Raw genomic sequence first — 15066 nt, 5'->3', positions numbered from 1 at the left:
TACCTCTCTCCCAGTCCTCTTCCCCTTCAACTTTCACAGCTACTGCTACTCTCCCTTCAAGTGTGGTAGGCACTACCTGTGCTCACCAGCATCGACCTTTCCCTCTTCATCCTTGGCTCATGGCTACACTACAATCCTAGCCTCCATTGCAGTTAAGTGTGACCATGTAACTTAATAAAATGTGGTGGAAGTGATGTGCCACTGTCAGGACTGGTCCATAAAACCCTGCCACAAGCAAACTTGTTCTATTTTGCATCCACCATCTGACTGAAAAGGATTCAGAGAACTTGGAAGAGGACAGAGGCCAAAGATGAAGGTGCCTGGGACTTTCATTTGGCTGTAACATGAACAAGAGTAAAACACTAGTGTATTAAATTGCCCAGAAATTGGGGTTTGTTTCAGCAGCTGGCATTACTTTCCTAAGCAATACAAGGTTTTAGCTTAGTTTTAAATTTCCTTGATAAAACTTCTTTGACTGACAATGTCTGTTTTTCCACTCTACTGTAAGCTCAGTAAGAGTAAGGGCAGAATCCATTATTTTATTCACTATTGTAGCTTCAGTACTTATTACAGTGTCCGTATACAATGCATGAACAAACAAAAATATCTGTTGAACTTTAAAGAATTGGCTTTATATTGAAGCTTAGAAAATTCAAATTTGAGTTTTCAGAGGTTAAAAATGTATGATTAAATTTGGAAAAGTACATTTAATTTCTTTACAGAACAAAGAGAAAACTATGAAACACTGGAAAATTCTTACAGGCTTGCAAACAAATAACTTAAAAGACCAAATCAGCATGTTGGGGACAAGAACTTTAATACAAAGTGCCTCACTTTGCCACTGTAGCTTGTCTGATTTTTTATTTTACTTAGAAGAGAAATCCATGATAAGGATATCTGTCACCTAGAGTGTCAAGAAGCTTTTGAAAAGCTGAAATAAGCTCTGATTTTTCTTATCAGTTTTTAGAGCTGCAGGCATTTCAAACCTGTTCAAACTGGCAGTTGACAGGTCTAATAATGGTTGGAGCACTTTATTACAAGACCACAAAGTAATAGTCATCTACTTATGAGAAAAATGTTGCCAAGAGAAGGAAACTTTTTTTCTCTATAGCATTAATATGAAGCAATTTCTACTTGGACAAACCAAATCTCTAAATTTGGCCAAGATTTTTTTTGTGTGTTAAATGATTGTTAGGCTCTCTCTTAATTAGGGTGTGCTGGGCTTAACAGTGGCATATAGAAAAGATTCTGGAATGACAGTGTGAATGATTTTCAGAGAGGGAAAGAGGAGAGAGAGAGAGAGAGAGAGAACATACTAGAATATTCTCTGTGTGACTAGAAAGCCTAAGATTTTCATGTTTCCTAGAACTCCTTCAGCTAATAGAAGTTATACAATTGAGCGTCGAGGGACATATGGCCAAGATGGCAGAGTAAGAAGACCCTGCACTCACCTCCACCCACCAGCACACCAAAGTTACAACTATTTGCAGAGCAGCTATCTATGAGAACAACCTGAAGACTAACAGAAAAGTTTTTCCACAATTAAAGATGTAAGGAAGGAACCACAAAATGGGTAGGAGGGGTGGAGATGCAGTATAGTAAAAACCACACCCTTAGCTAGATGACCTACAAACAGGAGGATAATCACAACTCCAGACGTTCTCCCCAAGGAGTGAAGGGTTTGAGCCCCACATCGGGTTCCCCAGCCTGGGGGTCCTGCATTGGGAAGACAAGCCCCAGAACACCAGGCTTTGAAGGACAATGGGGCTTGTGTACAGGAGGACTGGAGGGCTGTTAGAAACAGAGATTCCACTCTTAAAGGGTTTGCACAAAATCTCGCGTGCTCTGAATATCAGCACAGAATTAGTGATTTGGAAGGAGACTGGGTCAGACCTACTTGCTGATTTTGGAGAGCCGTCTGGAGAGACAAGAGGCAACTGAGATCTACCTGGGGACATAAATGTTGGTGACAGCCATTTTGGGGAGCTTGTTCTACCAGGACACTTATGCTGGAAAGCACCATTTAAAAAAAAAAAAGACTTTTATTTATTTAATTTATTTATTTATACATTTAATTAATTAATTAATAATTGAAATAGTTTATTTACAATATTATATTAGTCTCAGGTGTACAACATAGTGATTCAATATTTTTATAGATTATACTCCATTTAAAGTTATAAAATATTGGCTATATTCCCTGTGTTGTACAATATATCCTTCTATCTTATTTTTTTTATGCATAATAGTTTGTACCTCTTAAACACATACCCCTATCCTGCCCCTCCCCCATTCCTTTTCCCACTGGTAATCACTAGTTTGTTCTCTTTGTATGTGGGTCTGTTTCTGTTTTGTTATATTAACTTGTTTTATTTTTTTAGATTCTACTCATAAGTGACAGCATATAGTATTTATCTTTCTCTGTCTCACTTATTTCGCTAATTATAATGCCTTCCAGGCCTATCATGTTGCTGCAAATGGCAAAATTTTGTTCATTTTTATGGCTGAGTAATATTCCATTGTGTATATATACCACATCTCCTTTATCCATTCATCTGTTGATGGATATTAATGTTGCTTCCATACCTTCGCTATTGTAAATAATGCTGCTTTAAACATTGGTGTGCATATATTTTTTCAAATCAGTGTTTTCATTTTCCTGGGATTTATTCCCAGAAATGGAATTGCTGGATCATATGGTAGTTCTATTTTTAGTTTTTTTGAGGAAACTCTGTACTGTTTTCCATAAGGGCTGCACTAGTTTACATTCCCACCAACCGTGCACTAGTGTTCCCTTTTCTCCACATCTTTATCAACATTTGTTATTTGTGGTCTTTTTGACAATAGCCATTCTGACCAGTGTGAGGAGATATCACATTGTTGTTTTGATTTGTATTTCCCTGATGATTAGTGATGTTGAGCATCTTTTAATGTGCCTATTGACCAACAGTATGTCTTCTTTGGAAAAATATCTATTCCGGTTTTCTGCCCCTTGTTTAATTGGGTTGTTTGTTTTTTTAATATTGAGTGATACTGAGTTGTATAAGCTGTTTATGTATTTTGGATATTAACCCCTTGTCTGTCATATCATTTCCAAATATTGATTTATTAGTTCTAATAATTTTTTGATGGCGACTTTAGGGTTTTCTATATACAGTATTATGTCATCTACAGTTAGTGAGAGTTTTACTTCTTCCCTTTCAATTTGAATTCCTTTCATTTCTTTTTCTTGTCTGATTGGTGTAGGTAGGACTTCCAATACTATGTTAAATAGAAGTGATGAGAGTAGGCAACCTTGTTTTGTTCCTGATATTAGAGAAAAGCTTTCAGTTTCTCACCATTGAGTATGATGTTAACAGTAGGTTTGTCATAAATGGGCTTTATTATGTTGAGATATGTTCCCTCTATACAAACTTTGATGAGAGTTTTTACCATGAATGGATGTTGAATTTTGTCACATGCTTTTTCTGCGTCTATGAGATAATCATTGACTTTTATCCTTCTTTTTGTTAATGTGGTATATCACATTATTGATTTGAGGATATTGAACCATCCTTTCATTCCTGGAATAAAATACCGAGATACATTGTAATTAAAAGTGATAAAATTTAAAGATAGAGAATCTTAAAAGCAACAGGAGAAAAGTAACTGGTTACATACAAAGGAACTCCTATATGTATCTCTGCCGACTTTTCAGCAGAAACTTTGCAAGACAGAAGGGAGTGGCTTGATATATTCAAAGTGATGAAAGGAAAAAACCTACAACCAAGAGTATGCTACCCAGCTAGGCTATCATTCATATTTGAAGAAGAGATAATCAAAAGCTAAGAGTTGGCAACACTAAACCAGCTTTACAAGAAGTCCCTTTAGGGACTTCTCTAAGAAGAAAAGATCACAACTAGAAATATGAAAATTATGAAAGGAAAAATCTCATTGGTGAAGGCAAACACACAGTAAAAGTGGTAGATTGTACAAAGAACTCATACAACTCAATATCAAAAAAACCAAACAACCTGATTTTAAAAATGGGTTGAGGACCTGAATAGACATTTTTCTAAAGGAGACATACAGATGGTCAACAGACACATGAAAAGATGCTCAACGTCATTGATCATCAGGGTAATGCAAATCAAAATCACAATGAGATATCACCTTACAGCTAGAATGACTTTTATAAAAAAGACCAAGAGATGAAAAATGTCAAGGATGTAGAGAAAAGGGAACTTTTATATACTGTTGGTGGAAAAGCAAATTGGTATAGCCATTAAGGAAAACAGTATGGAGGCTATTCAAAAACTTAAAAATAGAACTGCCATATAATTCAGCAATTATACTTCTGGGTATTTACCCAAAGATACCAAAAACACTATTTTGAAAAGAGATATGTACTTCAATGTTCATTGCAGCATTATTTACAATAGCCAAGATATGGAAGCAACATAAGTGTCTACTGGTAGATAAAGGGATAAAGAGTATGTGGTATAAATATACAATGGAATATTACTTAGCCATAAAAAAGAAAAAGCAAAAATAAATGAGTAGGAGTACATCAAATTAAAAAGCTTCTGTATAACAAAAGAAATAATCAGCAAATTGAGAAAGCAACCTATGCAGTGGGAGAAAATACTTGCAAATCGTCTATCTGATAAGGGATTAATAACAAAAATATATAAGAAACTCATACAACTCAATAGCAAGAAATCAAACAATCTGATCAAAAAATGGGCAGAGGACTTAAATAGACTTTTTTCTATAGAAGACATACAAAGTGCCAACAAGTACATGAAAAGATGCTCAACATCAGGAAAATGCAAATCAAAACTACACTGAGGTATCACCTCACACTTGTTAAAATGACTGTCATTAAGAAGATAAGAGATAACAATTGCTGGTGAGTATGTGGAGAAAAGGGAATGCTTGTGCACTATTGGTGAGAATGCAAACTGGACAACAGTATAGAGGTTCCTCAAAAGATTAAAAATAGAACTACATATAATCCAGCAATACCACTTCTGGGTATTGATCTGGGGAAATTAAAATCACTATCTTGAAGAGATATCTGCACCCCTATGTTCATTGCAGGATTATTTACAATAGCCAAGGTATAGAAATAACCTAATTATACATCAATAAATCAATGAATAAAGAAGTTATGGTATATATATATATGGTATATGTATATTATATATATATGGCATATATATGATATATATATACATCATATATATATGGTGGAATATTATTGAGTCATGAGAAAGAAGAGAATCCTTTCATTTGTGACAACATGGATGCACCTTGAGGGCGTTATGCTAAGTGAATAATTCAGACAAAGACAGATACTCTTATGTTCTCACTTATATAGGGAATCCGAAAATGTCAAACTCATAGAAATAGAGAGTAGAATGGTGTTTGTCATGGGTTGGGGATTGGGGGTAATGGGGAGATGTTGGTCAAAGGGTACAAACTTCCAGCTATAAGATGAATAAGTCCTGGGGATATAATGTACAGCATGATGACTGTAATTCACAACACTGTATTATATACTTTAAAGTTGTTAAAAGAGTAGATCCTAAATGTTCTAACCACGCACAAAAATAATGTGAGAGGATAGAAGTTATAACCTTATTGTGGTAATCATTTCACCACATATTCACATATCAAATCATCATGTTGTACACCTTAAACTTATATATGTTATATGTCAATAGTATCTCAAAAAACTAGAAAACACACACTCTCTCCCTCAGCGAGGAGGAGCAGGTACATACCTCCTCAAGCTGCTAGTGATGCTCCTCATCACACCAGAAGCATCTTAATGAGGATTCACTGAGGAACCCCTGCTAGTCAGGAACATGTCAAGGTTGCCCCCTGTAACCACTACTAGTTAATGTTTCACTGGAGGTAGTACTCATTTCAACTATATGAGAGAAAAAACTAGTGATATAAAATCTGAAAGAATATGTAAAATTATGACTATTTACAGAGGATATCATTGTATGATTGTAAAACACATGAGAATCAAATGACAAAAACCACTACAAATAAGAAGGTAAGTATGTTGCTGGGATATAGAATTAAAACATAAAAATAAATAATTTGTAAAAAAAAAAAAAACAAGTCTTATAGTTACGAGAACATGGGCACCATATTAGATGGGACTAGCAGTCAGACAGATAATACTAGAATGGTGAGATATTATTCTCACATGTAAGATTTTTTTTAAAATTACCCATGATAAGAACAGGACTGGTCGTCAAGTCTGGGGCATGGCCAAACATTTGGTCCAAGCCAGGTAGGTAGACTCAAATTGTGGCATTAGGGAAAATGAGTCACTGGTAGATAATTGTGTAGAAAGAGTTTTGATAAAGTTATGGCTATAGATCTCTATTAACCTATTATGGGGATTAGAGATGTTTGATTAATTATGTTTTGAGGGTTGGAATCTCAGGACCTCCTTATTAAATACCTCTCAGTATTAGAAGTTGGGCAAGCTCAACCATTCAGCTGACCCAGAGCATAGTAAGAAAAAAATAAATGCTTGGAATCAGAAAACCTGGATTTGAGTTCAGTGTTCTGACACTTAATAGCTCATTGACCTTGGAAAAATTACTCTGTTACTCAGTTTTCTCCATGAATATAATACTCCTTTTCCTCAGTTCCTTCCAGGATTTTTGCTAGGCTCAGATAATATAATGTATATAAGATCTTTTTGTATACTTCTAAATGTTACATGAATGTTGCTTGTCATGATGATAGCAATTCATATGCCCACTGTGGTGCCTGGATATTACTCACGAATTACTGATCTCAATTACCTCCTTCTAAAAACCACAGCAGGCTCTTCAGCACTGTCATTCATAAACATCTCTGTCTGGATTCAGAGAGCAAACAGATATCTAGGGTCTAATTGCTGGAGTCATGGCTGTGCTATCAGCTAGCACGTTTCTGGTAAACTCTCAATGTTACTGCCAACCTGGGGTGTGTTTTTCAGCTCACAGACTCCTGTCATCTGTCAGAGGCTGGGAGATTTTTAGTGAGGGAAGAAAAGTCTAAGGGCCATTTGCCTTCTGGCCCTTGAAAAGAAAATATAATTGTTTGGTAGAAAAACCATTCAGAGGTCCGACAAAGGCCTAACATTCTTTTAAAATGTGCTTATTATGAAATAGTTCAGACATATAGAAATTCATACCAATTTATAGTGGACATTCATATACCTACTGCCCATTTTAAGAAATAAAACACCAGCAATACAATTAAAGCCCTCTGGTACCCCTCTCAGATTGCACCTCAGGTAACTAGTATCTTGAATTCTTTTGTTGTTTATCATACAGGGAATTTCTCTTATTTTTGCTACTAACCAACCTCAATTCTTTATAAGCACAGCTCTTACTAGATTTATCACAGTTCTATATCCCAATATTCTTCTTTATCTTCTTTATCTCAAGAACTCAGTTTGGTGGAATATATATATTTTGGTAAAAAGTAAAGCATCAATACTTATTATCTTTATACATTGCAGAATGTCTCCCCCACTCACCTCCCTCTTCCTGAACCTCTTTCCCCTTCTTTATTTGCACTGGCATGTGGACTTCTTGTTCCCACCAGATGAGTCAGTCAAGATAGAACGGATGTCAATGTCTCCTGAAAAAAGATGCCTTGTCTTGTAAAGTCACAAAAAAGCATTAGTTTGGGCCAACACTGAAAACAACTGGGAGAGCTCACATAAAAGTCTGGATTTCTGGCTTCTTTTGAAAAATTGAAAAGACTGATAACATAGTGCCCGTGTTCCTAAGTGGCAATAATCCACCTAACCAAATAGCAGCTGCCTCTTAGATGGGGCCCTCTTCATTTTGCCATATTCCTGTCACTACTTTTTTATCTCTGAGACTAAGACCAATAACATTTGCCATTTATTATCCTACTCGGACTGCTGATGATCCACATGGTAGAGAAAAAATTTTTTCTTTACCCATATCAGTACTATCAAAAGTGGTGAAACAAAAAAATCTATCAAAAAGGCCACCTCTCCTCTCACTCTACCCTCAAATAAACACAGGTGTGGAAAATGAGGCAAGAGAAATATAAGAAGAAGATAAATGTCAAAACACTCCCAATGTAAGCTAGAGCTTTAAATTTAGGAGTGAGACACAGGAATCAACACTTGCTAGATAGCACTCTTTGCAAAACAATTTCACAGGGGAGACCCACTTTAAATATCATTTATAAAGTGTTGCTGATGAGATTAAGGTGTCTGCTCTCCTAACATCTCATCAGGAAGCCAGTCTAAAATGCGATGATGAAGGCTAAGCTCTAACCTTGGAAATTATATTGAGAGGTAAGGCTGTAATGACTGAAGCCCTTTGTGGACTAATAGGGAATATTAAAAAGGAAGAGAAGGAAAGTGAAAAAAAAATGATGAGTCTTCAGCTAGTTGTGTCCAAGGGCAAAAAGCACTGTCTGTCTGGCAGGTAGACATAAGAATTCTAGTCTCTAGCAAGGTTTTCTCTGGACAGAGCAGGTATAAATCTTTTGGCTTTTGCGTAAATTATTCAGATACCTTCTCTCTGGCTTCAGGTTTAAGAAAAATCTTCTAATTATTATTTTGGGAAGAATATGTCTTAACTAATAGATATGAGGTAAAGAACTCCCGGATCTGAGAACATCTGATTTACAAACAACTGGAACCTTTGGAATATTTTCTCAATATTACTCACAACCCTGTTTCATATACCATTCTTCCCATCTGTGATACCCCTGCTATTTGTTCTCCTATTGCAGAGCACATGAGAAGTGAGGTGTAGAGGTGGGAAATTAAGTGTTATGTGTGTCTAGAAGTATCAACCTAGCATCGGTGATTGCTCCTATGTCACTTCTCCTCTTTCCACTTCTTCCCTAGGTCCCTGTACCATCTCTGTCATGGGATGGGGAGTGTCACGGGAAAGCTGCTGTCACAGGATAAATGTATTCTTGGTGTCTTTATGTAGATTTCAGAATGTCTTTTTGTCTATAAATAATATTATAAACTGTGGCTAATTGTAGTCAAAATAATATGGAAAGCACCATACTCAAGCATGTTTTGGGGTGGATCAATCTTTTAAAATTAGCCTGGGACTTCAAGTATGATTGAAAAACATATCCCACACTTAAAAAAAAAAGATCTATGTACACATGAGATTTGGGGAACAACCAGTTTCCGAATTGGGGAAATGTCTTTGCTCTATCACTATTATAAATTACTGCTCATCATTAATTTATAATAACCCTGTTTTCATTATTTTTGATTTTTTAAACAAATAAATGTAATTAGGAGACCTGACATCCTCCAGGAGTTAGGGAAGACTAAGGAAGGCTAATTTGGGGCCTGAAAGATGTGAGGAGTTAGCCACTTAACCAAATGGAGAACAGGTATCCCCATTAAAGGAGCAAGTATCTGCAAAGAATCTGAGGTGAGGAGGAGCTTGAGGTACTGGAAGGACTGAAAGGAGGCCAGTGTGGCTAAAGCATGTTTCATGAGCTAAGGCTGGAAGGTAGGCAAGGACTAGATCAGACAGGATGTTGCAGGTCTCGTCACAGATTTTAGACTTCACTCTAAGATCCATGGAAAACCACTGGAGTATGTTAGTCAGGAGAATGACATGACGACATGATTAGATTTAGGTTTAGATCCAGTATCAGGTCTACAGTGACCCCACGAAGGTTTAGCTGTCCCCCTAATTTAGCCTGTAGCAAATAGCTGCCTCAGTCCACTATACTGCAACCAGTAGCATTCTGTATAATGCATTTCTATAGTGTAACCAGTAGCATTGTATATAATGCATTTCTTAGTCCATTCTTGGAATAAGTCCTTAAAATTTAAGACCACTGTGCCGCACATTGCCTCCTAGAAAAATTGACTTTAACTTCTTGGCCTAAGGCATGAATGCAGGGACTAATGTTTTCTTTATTTCATCTTTAGTCTTTTAAAATCTAAATAATTTATCATTTTTTTCCTACTAGCCTCTAAGTTCCTTTCCTAGAAGTCTGATAGGGTTTAGAATCAATGTCAACTCTTTTAGGCCACTAGGAATTCATTTAGGGAACTGAAGAGGCAATTCATTAGCAAACTGGCAGGGAAGCACGTTTCTTTACTTTGTATTTGTTTCTGCATTTGGGCCATTCTGCAAAGTAGCAGTTACTTAAGGTCTGAGAGACCACGTGCAGCAACCAGATTGCTTAATTTATGACTAGTGAGATATTCTACTGGGAGAATTTGGTTCATTATAAAATGCTTTATAAGCATATCTAGAGACTCTTTGGCATCAGTCTCCTTAAAAAAATTAAATAAATAAAAGTAACTAAAATAATACAAACCCACCCCAGACTTGAGCTATTGTCTTTTTCTCACATGTGCAGAACTATCTCTGATTATGCAGAGAGCTCAGCCTGCAGAAGCAGTGGTGGGGGGGGGGTGCTAGGCGGACAGAATGAAGTCTTGGCCCTCCATTGCAAACTGCTGTCTTTCCAAATGATGCACACATGCTTGGTCCATCTGTCTTCAAGGACTCGGCAGAGTAGTCAGTAAAACTTTCTATTTAGTGTTTGAAGCTGCATTGCCAAATATTAATAACTCATTTTATTTATAACTGAGTCTCGAGAGTAGGAAAAACAGGTGGTGCTCATGGAAAACTCAATAGTAGCCAAATTTCAAAGGTCAGATGCTGCAAGTGTGGAATGATAGAAAGAATTTTGTGTTCATTCTCTTCCTGTAAAAATGTTTCCTGTGGTTCCTTTTCCCAATCATAAAACTTGTACTTAAGACTGCCCAGGACCTCTCTCTAGAACTGCCCCCCACCCCCAAATCATCATTCTCAAGAAGTTCCCCAGAATGCAGACTTTTAAAAATGTCCCCATCATCCTTCATTTCCTTCCCACATGGTCTTGCTCTGAAAAATTATGGCCATCTTATCTCACAAATTTATCCATAAATTGTTTTAGTGATGACTGGTGTTAAACCCCTCCTGGAGATGATGACTGCACAACACAATGTCTATAGTGGTGAAAGATTTCAGCTATGTGGCATGTCAGTAGGAAAGATAATTGTGGGCAGACAGGATCTTTCTCTTAGTCTCCCATCCTATGACCATGAGAATATCAATAAACTTCTGAGGGATCAAGAATTGAAGGGATGCCAGGAGACAGCATAATGAAGTTCAGATTTTCAACAGGGAAAAAAGGTTACTTTTTGGCTTTCCAGTGTCCCTCTATCCTTCTTTTCATAAAAACACTGATACTTCTTTTGAGAAATTACCTCTTTCCCCACTGACATGGGATATTAGGGGTACTTCATGTCCCCTAGCCATGGGGTGGGCATGTAACTGATTATAACCAAGCTATTCCCAACCCCTGGATGAGCATCAAAAACACTGAATTTGTGTGGATTTCATTCACCCTAATAGGGACACCTTGAAGAGGCCATTCATTTATTTTTACTACTGAGACACCCAGAATGGCTCTGATTTTTTATCTTTCTGAACGTGGTTATTTAATCTTCTCTTTTTAGTCCTTTCTATGAATTCCTTTTTGTTGCTTAAGATAGCTAGAGTTAATTTCTGTTGTTTGCAACTAAAGAACTCTGATTGACACAAATGTTAATTCTAAACTGGTGAATATGGTATTCATCCTGTAAGACTCTAGGGATATGGACAGTCATTAGTATTATCTTTCCAATTCCCCTGCTACTTACTTGGTAGGACTGGCCTTCCTAGTCTCCTTAGAAGGAACAGTCATATGACTTTTTTTTTCATTTTGGCCAACGAAACTTGATTGGAAACGATATGGAGCATTTCCAGGTGGAAACTTTAAAGAGCCTGTGTGCAATTTGACACTGTTCTGGTGATCAGGGAAGCTCCTGTCCAGATGAAGTCTATTAGCTTGGGTGTCTGAGTGACTATGATGAGGAGAGCTTCTCTCCTGATCTACATGAGACTTGTAGTATTAGGAACATAGAAACTTTTGTTATGTTAAGCTATTGAGATTAAGGAGTGGGGAATGTTACTGACAGTACTACAAGAGTGACTTTATAGGATGTAGAAAAGTGGATAGTTTTCGGGTTGCCAGCATGGGGTCATAAAGGACATGTCTCTCACTTTTTAAAATCAGAGTCATTAGACTAGATATATAAGGAAAATGGAAAAGACTGGTGTTTCTCCAACTTTAGTAATAATTAAATCTAAATTATTTTTATTTTAATGATAATCAAATATACATAAGACTATATACCAAGATCATCCAATATGAATCTAATAAAGCTACAAAACCAGAATTATTTAAATTCATCCCATTAATTTCATGTGACAGTTGGTATTGTTTAGATGAGCTAAAATCACTGTTTAGCAATGTGAATGTGGTACTAACTTCCATGGGTTTGATATTCCAATCCTACCACATGCCATGTGATGATTCAGGTCACCCACGTCTTTTCTTTATTTGAAACACTGCAGAATCATCACTTACAGAGGACACAATGATGTCATTTGGCCTGCTTTTTGTGTGCATGCATCATTTAAGTATTAAGGCATCCTCTGTGTGTTTTTTTTTAAACTAACAATTAAAGTAGTACTTTTTGGTATCAGTGTGAGGATAATGCAGACCCAGAAACAGAAGTGTAGCAGTCTTAACTTATAAAGAGGTCATCCAAATTATATTGAATATGTCTGTATTAATTTAAAAAATTTAAATAAAAGAACACTAGAATAGTTCTCATACGGAACTTGAGGACCTCTGAGGATGTATCTGTGGACTACTAGGGGCAGCATATGCTAAGCTGAGAAACACTGAACTTGATATAAAATATCAAAATTTCAATAAGGCATGACTTGTCTCACAATACTGGACATCCTTATGGATGCACAAGATAATTATATTATTAAACCACAGCAATAATTAGTTGGATGTTTATTAATGGGTCAGTATCAACCTGGAGGGAGGTTTCTAGTGGCATGGTTTGGAGCTCTATCCTTAGATTTATTTTGTTCTATCATTTCATCTAAGTCACAAATAAAAATGTAGAATATGTGTTAAACAAAGATCAATGATAATCTGGAGATGAAAACAAGTATGTTGCGTACAGAAATATCCAAAACTTAAGATTTGATTTTTATGTCAGCAGATGTCTATTGCACCCACTACCCCACCTGTTTGCAGTCATGTACTGACCCCTGGTAGATCACTCCTCCTCATTTTTGTCATTCTCTCCAGTAACACTGCTGTCTTGATTCTTCGTAATTTCTTTATATACATAGATGATCCTACCAGTTGCCTGATTTTTCAGTTTCTCAACTTCCTCTCTTCCAATGACCTTGTCTTTCACCTTACCTCACTCACCCTATAGGTCACAACTTAAACCTTGTCCTTGTCAATAACTGAAACCCCTGCATGATTTCAATGTCAAGCTTTACACACCGACTACCTCTTTCTCTAACCTTTCCAGTTCATTTCTTTTAATACCTCAATTCCAACAATCCCTTGAACCCACCAAGACCAACAAAGTATCTATCCTGTTTTCTTTTCACTATCTCATCATTTATGTCTTCACTTCCTTAGTTATTCAGCTTGAATTCTATAGTCAATCACTATACTAACTCCTTGCCTATACTCTCAGCCTCTTTCTACTTTCTCACTAAGTTGTTCTCACTTGTCTTCAATCCTAGTTAAATCCAATTTTATGCTTCTTGCATGCCTGTACTTGTTTAGTTGATATGACTAAAGAAAAACACACAACCAAGCTGGCTGGTCTCCATTTATATTCATTATCATTAATCTTAAATGGGCCCTTAATGCTGCCTAGCAATTATACTCCCACTCTGTTAGACTTAGATAATTATTTCATACCTTCTTTCTTGTTAAACCTCCAACACTTCTTCCTTCATCCTCATTTTTAGATTACGATCTTTCTTCCTCTTTTCCTGAGAAAATAGAAGCAATAATTAAAGAACTTTCAAAAGCAACACCACCTTTTCTATCTACCCTAGCGCGTCTGTAACCATATACTCTGCTTTTTCCCCTGTTATTATGGATAAATTCTATGTACTTCTAGATAAGATCAGGCCCTCAACCTGTGTTCTCAATGGTTTCCCTTCTCTCTCACTCAAGGATATTCTCCAACTATTCTCCCCACTTTTCATGCATCATTGATTTCCTCCTCTCTAATGGATTTTTCCTAATGGTAAACAAACCTGCTGTTTTTATTCTATCTCAAAAAAAAAAAAAATCACTCTTCTCTCGATCTCAGTTTCTTCCAGCTCCATGCTACTCCTCTTCTTCTTTTTGCAGAAAACCCAAAGAAAAAGTATTTATACACTTGATCTCCAATTCCTCTATTCCCATTCTTTGTTGAATCTGCTTTAAATAAGCTTTTGCTCTTGGCACTCCATCACAACCACCCTTGTCATCAATGTCATCCATGAACTCAAGTCTTCATCTTATAGACTTTCAGCAGTATTTGACATAGTTGAGCACACTGGCATGCAGAACACACTCTATCAGTTTTTCAACTATCTCATTGCTCCCTTTCATTCTTGTTTCCTGGTTATTACCTACTACTTTATGTCAGAATGCCCTAGGGCTCAGTCTTTGTGCCTCTTCTCTTTTCTATCTTTACTCATTTCCTTAGTGGTCTCATCCAAAATCATGTCTTGAAGAAATACTATCTAAACACTGGTGACTCACAAATTTATATCTTTCTACTATTCATAGCTCAGACTTCTTCCTTGAATACCTGACTTAAATATCCAACTACCAACTAACAGGGACTGAAATAGTAACAGGTCCAAAATTAAGTCCTGATCTGCCCTTCCTTCAAAACTTTCTCCTTCCTAAGTTTTTCTCTGACTAGTTAATGGCAACTCTATTCTTTTAATTGTTCAAGCCTGAGACTATAGCCTTTCATTCATAGTGTACCATTACATACTAGAGGAGTATCACTTATTTAATGGTTCTTCCTATTACTAAGTTTCTTAAATTGTTGATCAACTACTTATCTTAACATTTTAAGTAAGATGACCTTTATTTTATGGTATCTAGGATCAA

The sequence above is a fragment of the Physeter macrocephalus genome, chromosome 1, assembly GCF_002837175.3.
Source record: "Physeter macrocephalus isolate SW-GA chromosome 1, ASM283717v5, whole genome shotgun sequence".
NCBI classification, from domain to species: domain Eukaryota; kingdom Metazoa; phylum Chordata; class Mammalia; order Artiodactyla; family Physeteridae; genus Physeter; species Physeter macrocephalus.
Note: the sequence above shows the minus strand (reverse complement) of the source record.